The 16989-nt window shown below is 42.8% G+C and overlaps 1 protein-coding gene across 2 annotated transcripts in view; it reads left to right on the forward strand.

The window, feature by feature from the left end:
• TTLL10 (tubulin tyrosine ligase like 10) overlaps nt 1–16989 on the forward strand; it is a 165165-nt gene that overhangs the window by 40629 nt on the left and 107547 nt on the right. Inside the window, exon 2 of one of the 2 annotated variants that reach the window (XM_075121039.1) lies at nt 6687–6810. The gene's annotated coding sequence lies outside the window, so the exon portion shown is untranslated. The remainder of the gene's footprint in view (nt 1–6686; nt 6811–16989) is intronic. The other variant, XM_075121040.1, reaches the window with a different exon arrangement.

Genomic DNA, 16989 nt, shown 5'->3' on the forward strand with positions numbered 1-16989 from the left:
CAAGGCCAGTCCCTTCTTTGAGTTAGCAGAGTATCCAGTCGGGAACCGTAAGGAAATCCAATGACTTCAGTGGAGTTATGCCTTCTCACACCAGCAGGGAAGTTAGGTCCTGGTTGCCTGTTCATACCAGCTGATAATGTTGCTAGTGTGCTCCATTTCACATCCTCCTCTCCCCGCCTCTATTTCCTGAGGGGACAGATGTTACATATTTTCAGCTACATGAAAAACGGAATCCCGTCTACAGCTCTGAAAAGATGTTGGAACCCCATATGGCCATTTTTCTGTCTGCCTTATGGGGAAAAGAAAAGCAGCCATGGTGAGGAAAGGAAAACACCAAGGGTACCAGTTCTGTGATCTCCTCCTCTGCCCGTCACAGTCTTTTCTTGGGTTAGACAGTAAGGGCTTGTGGTGAGCATGCTGTTCTCCCATTGACTGTGCAGTTAGGCAGATGCATCTCAGGGCAGAGTATACTCCTGTGTATCTATATCACAACTTCTTTCCTGAGAAAAGGCCCCTTTTTCTGCTTTGTTCCCTGTAATTACATGCAGCACAGAGTGGATGGAGAGAGGACCATAATTAGGATGTTTCAACAATCATTTCCTATGCTGACTACTAATCTCCTGTCAACCCTACCACTACTGCCTTTTTTACACTATCTGCTCCCTCACTGAATTTAAAGCCATTGACTAGGCCAGCTGTCGACAAAACACAGGTTGCATCCTCTCACAACAATGCATGTAGCAGATTTTTCTGCCCCCCCTTTCTAACTGGGATGGTGCTTTCAAATAAAGAATGATATTAGAAATTACAACACTCTGCATTCCTGGAGTACTTTTTCACTAGAGGCTCTCCGAGTGCTCTGCAAACATCATTAGGCCTTTGTGAAGCAGCTAAGTTTTATTATACTCATTTCACAGATGGGAAAACTGAGGCAGAGTGAGTTTCCAAGTGAGACCAGGACAAAGACAGTGAAAGAATCCAGGAGTCCTGTCGTTCATTCCCCTTGTCTAACCAAAGATCTCTTGGAATCTCCATGAGAGCCCTGCTGAAGTCTGTTAGGTTAGGTTAAAATAGATCTCCTGACAGGTTTTGCAATACCATGATGTGAAAGGGTACTTCTTAATTTCTTGCAAACAACAGATACATCCTCAGAAAACATGATGCATTTTTCAAAGACTATCAAAAGTTACTTCATTACCAGCCAGTAGAATAAAGACTAAGGGGTGGAAGCAACAAAGTTGCAATCCTCTTCTTTATTGTTGTTACAGAGCCCCAGTGGCTGGGGATTTCTGGACAGCACTGATGCTCCAGCTGTGACCCCTTCCTTCCCAGGGATGACTCCAGCACCAGAGGCCAGGACTAGAGCTGAGGCTTAGTCACGAGGGCATCTCTATGTCACCCAGGGATTCTCCCTACACTAGGGGATTTCCCAAGTAGCTGCTGAAGCCATCACTATGGCTCCTTCACACTCTAGAGAGGCACAAAGAGACTGTAGCAGAGCCCAGGAGCCAGCCTGCTCATTGTAATTAAACCCTTTATTTTTCCCAATATATTCCAGATTTGAGAGAGAGAGGGGGGGGGGGGGGAGGGTTATTCATGCCATGGGGATTTTTCAGAATGTTGCAATAAGCAAAATGGGTGAAGTGTTCCTTGTGTGAAATGTCACTGGGACAAGTTGACATCTGGGTCTTTATGAGACTGATATACAATTCCCCATTTCATTACAAATCATTCTAACAGGAAGGAACAATCAATGTCCATCCATTCCTGGTTGGCTCAGGGAGGTTGCCCTTTCTCTTACCCAGCATGCCTCTCAAGCAGAATGCTTGGTTTGAAAATCTATATTGATATATTTAAGAGCTAATTAAAAACCCAAATTAATTTCTAAAACACAAATAAATTTGAATGTTTCCTCTTGGATCCTAAGGCTAAGCAATTCCGTCAGCATCATTTTATTGTTCTCACAGCCTAAGAAGGCAGAAGTCACTGCTCTAGAGAATACATTTTGGTTTTTTTGTTATACCTTTCGTAACCCGGCTACTTCAATGCACTCTTTAAAGTACCGAGTTTGCCACTAGTGGTAACAGTGCAGCAAAAGCAAGCCACCATCAGGTGCTTAACATATCTCACAGGCAGTCTTTGACATTATGACATGATTTGCTGAGGGGGAATGTTAGTCAGGACACTGTAGCTTTCTCCTGCACTTACCAGAAAGAGCAATGGGATCTTTACATTCCACCTGGACAGAGAAAACCATCTTTGCCAATATCTGCCCAGGGACAATCAAGTTTAAGTTTCCAGATAAGTCATTAGTTCAGTGACCTGGTCAAAGTAACTGAGGTGTAAGTGGGAGGAGATCCAGGCTCACAGTTTCAGTTTAAGTGAAGATGCTTCATCTTGGAGCAGAAAACAAAACTATCTTTTTTGGAGAGGTTTGAATTGGATGAAACAAAAAAAGAGCCTCTTGGTTTTTTTATTATTTACATTTTGAGACTGAACTCTAGCATGAACACTTTGAAAAGGTCACTGTCCATCAATTCTGATGTTGAATCATACTCAGATGGCTAAGACTTGTGTTTTATTTGCACTGTCATGGGATGTGTTTTTGTTATTTTTTTGCATTATTTGCCATTTAAATGCAGAGAGTCAGTGAGGCACCAAGAAAAGGAGTACTTGTGGCACCTTAGAGACTAACCAATTTATTTGAGCATGAGCTTTCGTGAGCTACAGCTCACTTCATCGGATGCATACCGTGGAAACTGCAGAAGACATTATATACACACAGAGTCTTCTGCAGTTTCCACGGTATGCATCCGATGAAGTGAGCTGTAGCTCACGAAAGCTCATGCTCAAATAAATTGGTTAGTCTCTAAGGTTCCACAAGTACTCCTTTTCTTTTTGCGAATACAGACTAACACGGCTGTTACTCTGAAACCAGTGAGGCACCAGTTACTTTCCTCATTTGAATTATCCATGCAAACTTGATTTGTCCATTTGTATCTGAAAACTCATTTCACTGCCTTTGTTTTTGTTTTATTGGTTGCTGATCCATTGCATGTTGGAGAACATAGCATCCCAGGGATACCATCCAAATACTCTTTTTCCAAGTATCAGAACATTATGGAGGGGGAAAGCCCTGAGATGTAATTTTCCTTAGGTACAATAGCTGCTTCTGACATTCCTGCTTTTGAAGTTTTTATTTAGCCAAATGGCGATCTACTAAAGATTCTCTTTATTTGCATTTCTATTCAAATCAAGGATACGTGAGGCAAGTGAGCATTCATGATCTACTCACCCTGCTGGTATGTCCCCACCACAAACCATAAAAGGTGGAAAGAAGACTTAATACCCACATCCTGTTCCTTCATGCACTAAACCTGTCATTGCAATATTTTGCTTAGCATAATACATCTCCTGGAGACTTTCATGGTGAGAAAGCCCTCTCATCCCCCCCCCCGCCTCTTTGTTGTTATTATTATTTATTATTTGTTTCTTGCTGACTGTCCCCTCAGTGCTGCACAGTGCACACATTAAATCAGTCCTTGCCCTGAAGACTTGCATAGATAAGAGAACCAGGGTTGAATTAAGGCAATCTGAGGACCTTATATGGGTCCCCCGTGGTCCTTCCCCCTTGTGGCTCTGCCCCAGGATGTAGCTCTGTCTCTCCTTGGGGTGTCAGTAGGTTGCAGACTTAAAACAAATTGAATGGTTTTCACCTCTTGAGCTATTTCTTCAGCCTTTCTGAACACCCAGGCAGGCATCATTTACCCTCAGGTTACATTTTCAAGCTGTTCTTTGCATCCCTAGAAACATAATTTTGTTTTAAAATGAAAGATGAGATTCTGATTTCATCACATGACTCCAGGAGCTGGGGTCATAGGCATGGCTCTATAGTGCCTATACTGTAATCTAGTCCTTAACAAAACACCCTGGGAAATTCAGAGGTGGAGATAACTTAAAGGGTTCCTTCTTCCCATAGCTGCCATAAATTCACTTCATATTGTCATTACACAAGAAGTGGGTCTCTATGGGGGATATAAATGAGGAAAGGATGGTGGTTTGGCAAATTAGCCTTGGGAGGTCAGTGCACACATAGGGAACAGCATGGCAAAATGCATGGAGATGAGATGTTATTGATCTGTTTATCAGCTCCTTGCTTTCCCTTGTTTCCTGTTATTTCAGAGATTCATAGACTTTAAGGGCAGAAGGGACCGTTATGATTATCTAGTCTGGCCTCCTGTATATCACAGACCAGAGGATTTCATCAAGGATTTCACCATCATGCCTATTACCAAGGGATAGGCCTCAGTTTAAGATTCTGGACTTGTTTCTTCGGAGCAGTGGGTCAAAGAGAAGAGAAACACTGACACATTTTTGATGTATTTGCATTGTGAAATTGTCTTGTGTCTTATCCTGGTAGGCTGGTGGTTGTTGTGTCCCTAGTGTTGGTGACCATGATTTGGAAATAGGACATTAAGAGAAGAGATGGTGGAGCACCACATCTGAATGGCTTGGAGAAAGATCTCCTTCTGAATACAAGAAGTTCTGAAGGAGTTATGCATCCGATGAAGTGAGCTGTAGCTGACGAAAGCTTATGCTCAAATAAATTGGTTAGTCTCTAAGGTGCCACAAGTCCTCCTTTTCTTTTTATCAGGTAGTGTGCCCTTTAAAGATTAGTTGACCACTGACGGACAAGAAGGCATGGCTGTGTGAATGTCAGCACCATCCACAGTTGATGTACAATCACAATAAATAATAAAAATAATAATATTGGCAGCCAGCGTAAGTAATACGAGGCAGGACTATGATGATCACAGTAGCACAAACTGAGGAGCAATTTTGCCTCAGAATAAGGAGCAAGCACTTGTCAATGTAGAGGAAGTTCTTTAGCGTCAAAAGCTTCATAGTATTGTGAGATAGGTGGGAGGAGAATTAGTTAACTTCCATGCAGTTTAGAGTCACCATGCTATAGACTTTCATCAACTGTAACCTTACCATAGTCATCTTTGTGGGAAAGAAGTATGATACAGTAACACTGGCCTATTTTTCCCTGCCTCACACTCTAGGCAGCCATTTACACTTATGCAAAACAGATTGAAATGCTCCCATTCTGCTCTGGAAGCATTTTAGGCCCATTTTGCAGTTGCTTTGCCTATGTGAAAATTACGACCCAATACGCAGTGCAGTGAGAACAAGGCCCTGTCAGTCTTTCAGAGAACCATTACCGAGTGATTTAGGGCCTGATCCAAAGGCATTGAAGTCCGTAGGAGTCTTTCCATGGTTTTCAGTGGGCTTTGGATCAGGCGCTGTGTATGCAGTTACAACAGCATGGAGATTTCAGATGGCTTTTGAAGAGCAATGTTTAAGAAATTGAGATCTATGGGCCTGATTCTGATCTCACTCATACTTTTTTTTTTTTTTGGGGGCACTGGGATAATTCCATTTCCCTTTGTGGATTTACTCCTGACTTATACCAGCATAACTGAGTGCAGAATCAGAGCCTAAGTATTTTTCATTTAATGACAATACCAACAGAAATACATTTGAATGAATCTTCTCACCCCACCCCAAAAAACTGCCTCCGCCTGTCAAAAAATAAACCATACAAACATAAAAATACAAACAATATACTTTGTATCTGGGGAAGAGAGGGTTAAAGATGCAGTGAATGAACGTGACTTCCTTCTATTTGTTTTGTCATGTGTGCTTATGAGATTGAATGGGCTTGTCTAGGGAAGCCAGTGTATTTGTATTGTAAATGGAGATGGTTGAATAATCAAACAAAGGCTTCAGTTTTATTGTTTCCAGTACACCTGCAAAAAAAGAGGCTGTATTCTCCATCCCATCCAACTTCCTTTTATCTTTCCTCATGTAACTTTATAGTGACTTATTCATCTACTGCATCAGACTTTGAAACAAAAGCTCCTATTTTCTGCCGAAATAATACAAGCACTTGCAGAGCGCCTGAAATCCATTTACTTGAGCTACCCTTGTCCAGTTAGTGACATCACTGACTGCATCCAGCTGGTTGGGGATGTTCATTCAAGCTATGAATTCTTGAGGTGGCTCTGTTCACAGGGATGTATGAATCATTGAGACAGATGCAGTTGGGAACAATGCAAACAGCTGCAAGTGGACAGGTGCAAGGTATCCAGAGCCAATAAATTTGGTTTACGTTTAACAGTCAGGCAGTTGGTTGGAGCTGGAGCAATCCTATTGAAAATGGTCTTCCAGATATGGTTAGGTTCTTGAGTCTTCATAATATTGATCCCTTGAAGTCAATAGAAATTGAGGGTGCTCAGCACCTTGCAAGATCAAGGCCCCAATCCCTTGATGCATGGCTGCCTACTTCCTGTTTATACCACTGGGAGTTATCCTCATGCACTGTGGGAGAATAAACACCTGGGAGCGAAAACAATTACTAAAAGCACTCTGGGCCCTCCCACCTGCAGCATTTTGATGGAGCCTTCCTTTGTTTTCCATAGTTTGGATATTCAGTTTGTTGGCATGAGGCAATGCTCTCATTTCCCTGTGTCATTTGCATAGAGTTTGTATTTTATAAGCTTTTAATGAGCTTTTCTTTGTCTAGGTCTGTCATCTCGTTTGCAGTTGCATGTTCACCCTCACCCATGCCCTCACTGCTTGCTGTGATTTGAATGAGTAATCCCTGATATTTTATTCTGAAGCAGGTGGCCCTTACACACCCTGACTCCACATTCAAATGCCGCAGGGAAATAGAGGAAGGCACCTGGGCTGTAACTTGTTCCATGGAGCTGAATAGAACCATCAGCCAGCCATGTAATATTAAAGGTAAATATACTCATGGAAAGGTACCATTTACTCTGAATAAATATGCCTCTTGTTCACAGTGGGCTGAAGCGACATTTGCTATTGAAAAGGTTGATTGCTACAGAAATAGGAGGTTCTCAGCTGATCTGCTTTACATTAAAGATGTGCTCAATAAAATAAAAACCCATTGGCCCTTGGATCTGAACTCCCATGAACTTTGAGGAGATCAAATTGTGAACCCAGAACTGACCTGAATTTTGCACATGGATCCAAACCAAAACCCTATATCTGGGCTGTACATTTGGAGATGTTCAAAAACCAGAAATGGAATTACATGTCACAGCTTGAACTCTTCTCTATTTTAGAGAAGCATTTAGGGTAGTAACTTAGGCTGGAGTTTTGAGAGGTTTTTGTCCTTCAAAGTCTTTTGAAAGGGTGTGTCTTATTCCAAAATTACCTCTGAATTAGAGATTATCTTCTGAACAGTGCAAACTGCTGGCTATATGATGATGACGCAAAGCTGAGCAGTTCTATGCCAATGTCAGAACTGTGACCAAGACCCTCTGTAAGTCAAATACCGGTGAACTTCAGAGCAAAATTCTTCAATACCCTTATAGAAATAGTCCCTCTCTGATGCACTCATAGAATCATAGACGTTTGAGACGTACAAAGCCTGTGAAATCATCTAGTTCATTTATCTGTCAATGCTGGATGTTCTCTGTTGTACATTTGTTTGTGTTCCCAAGTCTGATTCACATGGTTATACACTGCCCCGTTTCATGAGGAATCCTCCATTCAAAGGGCCAGATTCTAGCTTCGGTTCCAGGAATTTTACACTGCTCAGGTTTTCCCCGTATGCCCAGCTGGCATATGGCCACCATAGTAGCTGTTTGTTACCACTCACTTGTGCCTTGGGGTAAGGAACATGACCATGAAAATGGGTGTGGCTGAGGGATTTCGAAACCCCAGTCACTTCCTGCTGTTCGAATGAATCCTAAAGGCCATGGGCAGCTGGGAACAAAATAGAGCAGTCATCAGTCTGTCCTAATTTACATCTAATTTACACAATTGTAGCCGGCCCTGGGATCAGGAAAGTACAAAGGTGGCTTACTGCCACTTTTGCCCCCTTTTTCTCATTGGTCCTTTACCAAGCCAAACTCAGCTAGACCAGAGAAGCTGGCTCAAAATTAGGAGGTTGTTCCTTAGTGCCTGAAGAATGGATTTCCCTAAAGTTAACTGGAGTTTTGGGTGGAGAGCCCACAAGCCCCCAGCACACAAACCCCACCTATACCCTTACGTAAGCCTGAAAATGCCTCTCTCTACCCCAGGCTAGGAATCAAATAATCTAGATGCATATTCAACACAACCCAAAGAAATAATTTGTGCTAATAAAATAGTAGCTGGGAATCCAGTAAGACAAAACCATTTTATTTCTGAAATCCCTTTGCATAGTCGGTGCTAGGCATGCCAGACCCTTACTGCCATTGCTTTTGATCTCCTGCTTTTCCTACATAGCAGAGTCCATGGCTCAAAGGTGGCTGTGCATATCAGACTCTGGTAAGAAGCCACGAGGAAATTGAATTTTAAAAAAAGCTGCTTAGGGAGGGGATCTCGTGTTTATTTAGTGCAGTATGGAATTGTACGTCAGCACTTGGGTTAACAGCTGCATGTGTGCTTTCTTTCTGCCCTTTTACATAAGCCAGAAATGAAACTCTCTGCACGGTCACTTTGTATTCAAGTGAAGATGTTTCAGGGCCAGTGTTTGAATCTACTGAAAACACAGACTGCTTGGTATCCCTTAATTAATTTGTTTGGGATGGGGGATATTGGATCAAGTGACATCCTTTGTTTCTGCCCCTTTTTAATATAGGGCATCATGTCTAGTGCAGCAGGACTCAAAAACAACTGTGTCCGCTATCCTGCTCACAGCATTTGGAAAGCAAACATGACACGTCATGTAGACATTTCTGAGGCCATGTGATGCTGCAGTGGTATGGCCACCTAATAAAAGATTGTATGACCGGAATCCTAAAGGCCATGTGTGGTGTGGATTGCACTCTCAGCAAATTTGCGGATGATACTAAACTGGGAGGAGTGGTAGATACGCTGGAGGAGAGGGATAGGATACAGAAGGACCTAGACAAATTGGAGGATTGGGCCAAAAGAAATCTGATGAGGTTCAATAAGGATAAGTGCAGGGTCCTGCACTTAGGACGGAAGAACCCAATGCACAGCTACAGACTAGGGACCGAATGGCTAGGCAGCAGTTCTGCGGAAAAGGACCTAGGGGTGACAGTGGACGAGAAGCTGGATATGAGTCAGCAGTGTGCCCTTGTTGCCAAGAAGGCCAATGGCATTTTGGGATGTATAAGTAGGGGCATAGCGAGCAGATCGAGGGACGTGATCGTTCCCCTCTATTCGACATTGGTGAGGCCTCATCTGGAGTACTGTGTCCAGTTTTGGGCCCCACACTTCAAGAAGGATGTGGATAAATTGGAGAGAGTCCAGCGAAGGGCAACAAAAATGATTAGGGGTCTGGAACACATGAGTTATGAGGAGAGGCTGAGGGAGCTGGGATTGTTTAGCCTGCAGAAGAGAAGAATGAGGGGGGATTTGATAGCTGCTTTCAACTACCTGAAAGGGGGTTCCAAAGAGGATGGCTCTAGACTGTTCTCAATGGTAGCAGATGACAGAACGAGGAGTAATGGTCTGAAGCTGCAGTGGGGGAGGTTTAGATTGGATATTAGGAAAAACTTTTTCACTAAGAGGGTGGTGAAACACTGGAATGCGTTACCTAGGGAGGTGGTAGAATCTCCTTCCTTAGAGGTTTTTAAGGTCAGGCTTGACAAAGCCCTGGCTGGGATGATTTAACTGGGAATTGGTCCTGCTTTGAGCAGGGGGTTGGACTAGATGACCTTCTGGGGTCCCTTCCAACCCTGATATTCTATGATTCTATGATTCTATGAATCTTTCTACCGTACTGGGCAACCTTAGACCATAAGCTTTAATGTTACATAAGAAAGCCCTGACTTTGAAAGAGGCCTCAACTCAGCCTCTCATTTTGCCTTGCCAGGAGAGAGTGCAGTGTACGCGTCCTTCAGTAACATGCTCTGTCAACTCTGTTCCTCAAAATGGCAGCTTCCCAGGCAGGCAGAGCTTTTAGACATTGAAGTTGCAATATATAGAAAACGGAGTAATAAAACGATATAAGATACACTACAAGCACCGGTAGGGTTAACTTGGTTTCTGTTCTCAGTTCAGAGCTCACATTTGTGCTTGTGGGGTTAGAATTCTAAGAATGGCGCTCCATTAGCTCGAATAGTGTGCAGCTCCTTTCTTAGAATCCTAACAACGATTTAAATTAAACATGACAATTAATTAATTTAATCATCAATTATTAATTAAAATTAACTTGTCCATTTAAATACAGAGAGGGGATAAAGAATGCTTGTATTATGCCAAGAGAGTCATGGTCTGTCTTCCAAAAGCAAACCTAAAGGGAAGGGAATGGTAGGCATAAATTGTAACAAAGCCAGGAGACTAAGTAGGCCTAAGCCTGCTTCTCTTGAGGTCAGTGGCAAAATTCCTGCCAACTTTTATGGGAAAAGGATCAAGCCCAGTAGTGTGAACAAAGACATATAAACTGAATACTGTCCACGGAGGATCAATGACCTTAAACACTGCTTGATTTTGTGCCTTTCATGGTACATACTCAGGTTCTGCAGCTGACATTATGTTACAAGAATTCTGTTCCCCCTAGTCAGTGCATCCCTAATCTTGATGCAACCTGGATGTAGTATGCTCTGGGGAGTAAAAGCTACATTCATTGTTGTAGTTTTATACGTGTTTACCTTGTAACTGGGTGACCTGAACTGCCATTAACCTGTTTTAACTGCAGAGTTAATGGGGAAGATTTTTCAGAAGGTAGGGTGTGTCTTTACTGATTAGTTAAGATGAAAGCCACCTGACCCTGAGCAAACAGCTTCTCATCTGAATTTTACTTTAACCTTATTTACTTAATATAGAAGTGTTAAATCAAGCAACAGCAAAATGTGTTTTTAACCCTATCCCCTCCGGTGTCTCATAGTTCTACCAAGTATCTAGCCCATGAATTGATGTTAAAACTTTAATCCTATTGTGGAATTGGCTTTTTGCTGTTCAGCAGATACATACAGTAGGTGCAGTATTCAGAGAAAGTGGGTACGTATAAAGTTAAGTTTCAACATGCAATGGAAGCGCAGAGGGATGTGGGGGGACCTATTCATTGTGGAATATTGTGTGCTGATGATTCAGACTTCTGTGCAAAACAAGTTGCAGCTTGGAGGCAGCTCAGTGGCAGAACTGGTATGGTGACTCTCTGGTTAATACTCACTTCTGGCACCCGATGCTGGTGAAGTCAGGGCGGTATTAACAGTGTCACGCAATGTGATTTGAGATCTGCTCTACTGGTGACTGATCCTTGAACCATTAAGTGTGCATAAGAGATTAAATCATCCATACGTGGGCGGAGATCTCAGCAGTACCAGCTTTGCTTCTACAAGTAGGTGTCTCCTTAGGGAATGCAGGCTCTGTTCTGTTCTCTGCCATTGGCTTCCTGTGTGATGTTGGTCAAGTCATTCACTTCTCTGGGCCTCCCTTTCTTTATCCATAAAATGGGAACAATCACCCTTACCTGATTCACAGGGAGTTGTGAGGTTTAACTCGTTCATATCTGTAAAGTACTTTGAGATCCTTGACTGGAAGGTACTAAAGAAATGTGCATCATTGTTATGATGCTAACATAATAACAAACATTGATGCCGTGTGCTCTCATCTGGGGTACTGTGTTACACTTTGGGCTCTTCTCCTCTCTTCTCCACACTGCTGAGAATGAAGAGGTTTTTGAGGTGCGGTGGATTGCCCATCATGTGACATCTTTACACTAAGACTGGATGTCTTTCAGAACACTGTGCTTTTGCTCAACCACAAGAATGGGCTTGGTACAGGAAATACTGGATGAAATTCTATGGCCTCTATTGTGCAAGAGGTCAGACTACATGATCATAAAAGTACCTTGGGGCCTTAGAATCTAAAGTCTGTGAACCAACAACATTTGCAATTACTTTTAGCTAAAACCTTGCAATTGAGAATGTCAGCATGATTTCTGCAGGACTGAAACATCTACCTAAATTGAAGGTGCGCAGGATACAATGGGTGGAACGGGATAAAGTACAGAGTATATTAATTCAATATCAAAGAGGAAGAGAAACCCCAACTGAACAAGAAAAGCCCATACTTGTTCATGAAATGTCAGCTGCTTCGCGTTTCAGTTAGTTGTTAATCACAGAGACCCCTTGCTCTCTGAGTCCTCATGGGAGGGGCCAGGGAATCCTCATCTAACCCTCCCTTCCCTTGAATTACAAGAAGGGTTCCTCATGCATTACCTTGGCTCTGACAGTTCTCAGATCCTTACAGGTGTCAGAGTAGCAGCAGTGTTAGTCTGTATTCGCAAAAAGAAAAGGAGAACTAGTGGCACCTTAGAGACTAACCAATTTATTTGAGCATAAGCTTTCGTGAGCTACAGCTCACTACCCCAATTCCCTCTTCTTCCTCGCTGGGAGCTTCCTCCCTGGAATAGTCTGCTCACCTCTTCCAGCCTCACTTACTCTCCACTCCTGAACATTAAAGCTTTGCAAAATGTTTGGAACAAAACCTGGACTAGCATGAAATGTGGGTGAGGTTTCTTTACAAGCACAAAACGCAGGCTAAATTCATTGAAAGGTTTACTGAGCACATGGGCCAGATTCTCTGCTCATGTAAACGGGTGCACAGCTCCATTGGCTTCAATGGAATTTTGCCCATTTACACCAGCAGAAAATGTGGCTAGGTATAAATGCTTGGCTAGGTGGATAGACATACAGACAAACCAACCAACCGACCCTGGGCAGATCTATGGTTTTGCATCAAAACCCTTGCATGGCCCAGTTTAGAAGATTCCAATTCTGTTCTTAGTTACACTGGTGTAAATCCAGAGCAACTCCACTGATTTCAGCACAGTCACACTGGATTTACACCGGTGTATCTGAAAGCAGAAACTGGCAATATATCTTGAACGATGTAACTATCAACCCCTAAAACAAAAGCCTGTGTTAAATCAAGTGCTTATAGTAGTTAGAGTTAAAGAATTCAAGACAGGAAGAAGAATTTTCCACTGAATGCATCCAATGAAGTGAGCTGTAGCTCACGAAAGCTTACGCTCAAATAAATTTGTTAGTCTCTAAGGTGCCACAAGTCCTCCTTTTCTTTTTGCAAATACAGACTAACACGGCTGCTACCCTGAAACAAGACAGGAAGTACGTACAATGTATGCATTAACATGGATCTAATTCTAAAAAACTACAGTGATGTCATCAGGCACTCTCTCCAGTTTGTTCTGAGAGATGTATGTTTTGCTAATATGAAAAATATGTAAGCCATGGACAGGAGAGTGACATTTAGAGCCAGATATTTAGTGACATTTAGATCTAAGCTTCTAACCCTATCTAATGCATAGTCCAGCATGCAGTTTGGAGGAATTATATTCTGCCACACTCTCTGGATTTCTGACATCACGTATGTCTTGCTATTTGAAGAACCGTAAACTCCTGCTCTGTGCGGGACTTGATTGTTCTATAGGATTTAGAGCCTTCTAGGCCACTGGTTCAAATCCAGTTTAAAGTTGAGTGGTGAAAAGGAATGTGAAATGGCTTGGGTGAATCTACCTCATTACTTGTCCACATTTCTTCACCACAACTGGTCCTAATTGACTGTCTCATTGTCAGGGTCAGCAGAGAGAGACTGAATTCCCCACTCACTGTAGAAAGGTCCCTCCAGAATAAGACTGTGGCATGACTGCAGGGAAATCTTGCATGTGTACTTCTGTACTGTTCTGTGGATAAGAGGAGGACCTTAATCTCCAGGGAAGCTTCGATGTCTTTAGTTACATAGAGGACTCTTATCACCATAGTGTCAGAAATACCTTTTGCGAGCAATAAATTCACCATCCCCACAAAAAAAACCCTTTCAAACTAATTTAACCCCCCACTCCATAGCTTTTCCCTTAGTCCTGCTTCAGCTAGTGGAGGGCATAGGGCAGACCTTTTTTAAAAGGAGAAAATGTAAAGGGAGGGAGTGGAGGAAAAGGGGCTGAAATTTCCTGCAAATTAAGGAGCATTCAGCATGGCTTGTCTGTGGAGCCAGAGAATTGCCTTCCATTGCAGCTAAATGTCTGGCTCCTTTCACCTGTCTGGGACCCAGGAGCAGTGGCTGGGACCATATGAATGTACAAGAGATTAGCAGTGTAGGGAAACACCTGCTTCCACTTAAGTGATCAGAGAGGAAACAAAGGGCAAGAAAAGCTATAGTCTGAGCAACACGGGATTGGATGAAAACTAATATGAAGCCGGAGATTGGCAGATGGCCGCCTTACCCATCCATTTAAACCAGTTGAGAATGCGCCAAATCTTTGGATTTGAAGTCTTGCTGCTATGAAGATGAAAGATTTTTTCCTCCTCTTTTTACACCTGACTGGGGGAAAAGGGGAGACAAACAGGAGTGGGCAGACGAGGTTAGGCAGACTAAGGTCCCAAACGGTTATGCTTTATAATAGTCTGCAAGGAAAGTCTGATAATGCAACAAGAGGGAAAGAGTGGAAACATTGAAACGGTGGTTTAAAAGTTCAGGCTACGTTTCCCTTTCCTGCTTTGTAAAGAAGCATGTCCTTGGATGCCTTAAGGGCTATCTGAGACTCAGCGCATATGTAATGTAACCCTCCGTGGAACGTACACGTACATGTAATGTAACCCTCCATTTTTAAGTGCCCAGTCTGAGACACGGGGAGCCTGATTTTCAAAGGTGCCAAACATTGAAAGATCCCATGGACTTCAGTTGGAGTTTCAGGTGCTTCTGGAAATCAGGCCCAATATAGGTAGCTCATGCTGGATTCTGAAACATTAACACACACCAAATCGAAGGCCACAAAAAATAAAAGAATTTACACACACACACACATCTAGGTTTTAACCTCTCTGTAGCTCAGTTTTCCTGTCTGTAAACTTGCAATAACAACACTGACCTACTTTCTGAGGTGTGAGTATGAAGCTGGATGCATAAAATGCTTTGAGATCCTTAGAAGGAAGCTGCTTTAGAAGCACAAAGCATTATTAAAAAAAGAAAAGGAGTACTTGTGGCACCTTAGAGACTAACCAATTTATTTGAGCATGAGCTTTCGTGAGCTACAGGCCGCTTCATCGGACGCTGTAAAGCCCTGAAGAGGAACAGCATGTGCTTCTCGTTGCTGACAAAAGCTGGCAGTCTCAGACACCCGCCATAATACTTCAGACTGTGCCCCTTTGGGGATGTTGCGCACGGGCTACGAGCACATCAGCCAGCGGTCACTCAAGTGCTCTCCTTAATGCTAGAACAGGACCCTATCCTGCTGTATGAATGAAAGAGAAGAGGTTCTCTTTACCTTCTCCTCTCTCTTTTGTGCACCAGTACCGTACCTGGTTCTGCTCCCTGGGAAGTATAATCCTGTGCTCTGTCCAGTTGGATTGCCTGGCCTAACTCATCATCTAGGTGAGGGGCAAAGAGAAGAGGCCATCCCCTTGTGTTTATCAGATTAAAAAATTCCTTTTTCCTGGTGCATTCAAACTGGTCCTCAGCCTAATTTCCCTTTTCTTTTCTCCACTGCTTGCGCTGCCTTCAGAATCGACCCAAAATGTACCTCTGACCTTACATTACAGCTCAGGCACCGTGTTTCAGCTACAGGGTGTTTATATCCAAGCCTTCCCTCCGGGTTACCGCACCTCTCCAAACACGAGGAAGATCATTATGTCTCTTCTCTCCCCCTTTGCTTGCCTAACATGTTAAGACACAGAAACCTGTTGCTGCTCTGACTCTGATTCCTGACCCGACAGGTGGTGCCTTGAGTTGAACTTTGCTCTCACAAACAGTCAGTTTCACGTATCGGTCTCCCATTTAGTTGACTCGCCCATCTGTGTAGAACTTAGTAATTCTGCTAATATGTACAGCTGCTGGGATCTCAGATGATGTTGTTAAGGAACTTTGCTTGAGTATAGGGGCTTGCATGCATAAGCAGAGTGGGCTCAGGAGTCCACCCACAATCTAATTTCATTACAAAGCTGCAGTAAAACTAAGTCTCAGATCTCACACTGGTAGCATAGGAGATGACCCCAAGAAATCCAGTGTTACAGGAAGTAGCACAGATGACTCTGTGCCTCTTTGCTGTAGGTCAGTACTAGGAAAAGAAATTGCCATACCAGTTCAGTGGTCCAGCTAGTCCAGTAGCTTGTCATCAAGAGTGGCCAGAACAAAGTGCTTCAGAGGAAGGTGCAAGAAACCTTGTAAGGATGACTATGAAATACCCTGTCCATAGGGGATATTTCCTCCCACCCCAAGTCATATTGTGTTTGACTTAGTGAAGCATGAAAGTTTATATATTTTATCCCATCTAATGTAACTGTAGGTATTCTCATTATCCATCTAATGTCCAATTCTTTTTTGATTCCTACCAAGGTCTTGGTGTAGATGATGTGCTGAGGCAGGTAGTTCCACAGGTTAATTATGTATTGTGTAAAAAAACCCAACCTTTTAACAGTTTTAAATGTTGCCTGTCCATTTCATTGGCTGTCCCCTTATTCCTGTATTATGAGAAAGGCTAGAATGTACTGAACTGCTGAAGGTGCCATATGTGATAACGAGTTATTAAACAGGTGCTTGGATCACTGGCGGTCATTAAAGATCCCAGAGCACTGTTTTTACAAAATTAGTTGCTTTTACCCCAATGTTCTACACATCTTTGACTTCAGATAGTGCACTGAGTCAAATCCTGCAATCTTTACTCAACCTCCGTTCAGGCAAGACTCCCATTAAAGTCAATTAGGGTGTTTACCTGAATAAAGATTGAATAAGGATGTCAGGATTTGGTCCACTGTTGTTTAGTACTGGTGGCACAGATTAGATGATGTGTTTAATAACCTCAAAAATCACTGTTTCAGTAGCAGATGAAATAATCTATATGCTAAACACAGTGAGATCCTCTAAGGTCAAAAATGCAAAATACATATAAGGTTTTATCAGTGTGCTCTTATTTTGGAGTTTTATGAGCCTGGAGCCAAGGTCTTTAGAAGAAATATACGAGAATTTGTACTTTGGGGATAA

The sequence above is a fragment of the Caretta caretta genome, chromosome 18 (genome assembly GCF_965140235.1).
Source record: "Caretta caretta isolate rCarCar2 chromosome 18, rCarCar1.hap1, whole genome shotgun sequence".
Classification (NCBI taxonomy): Eukaryota; Metazoa; Chordata; order Testudines; family Cheloniidae; genus Caretta; species Caretta caretta.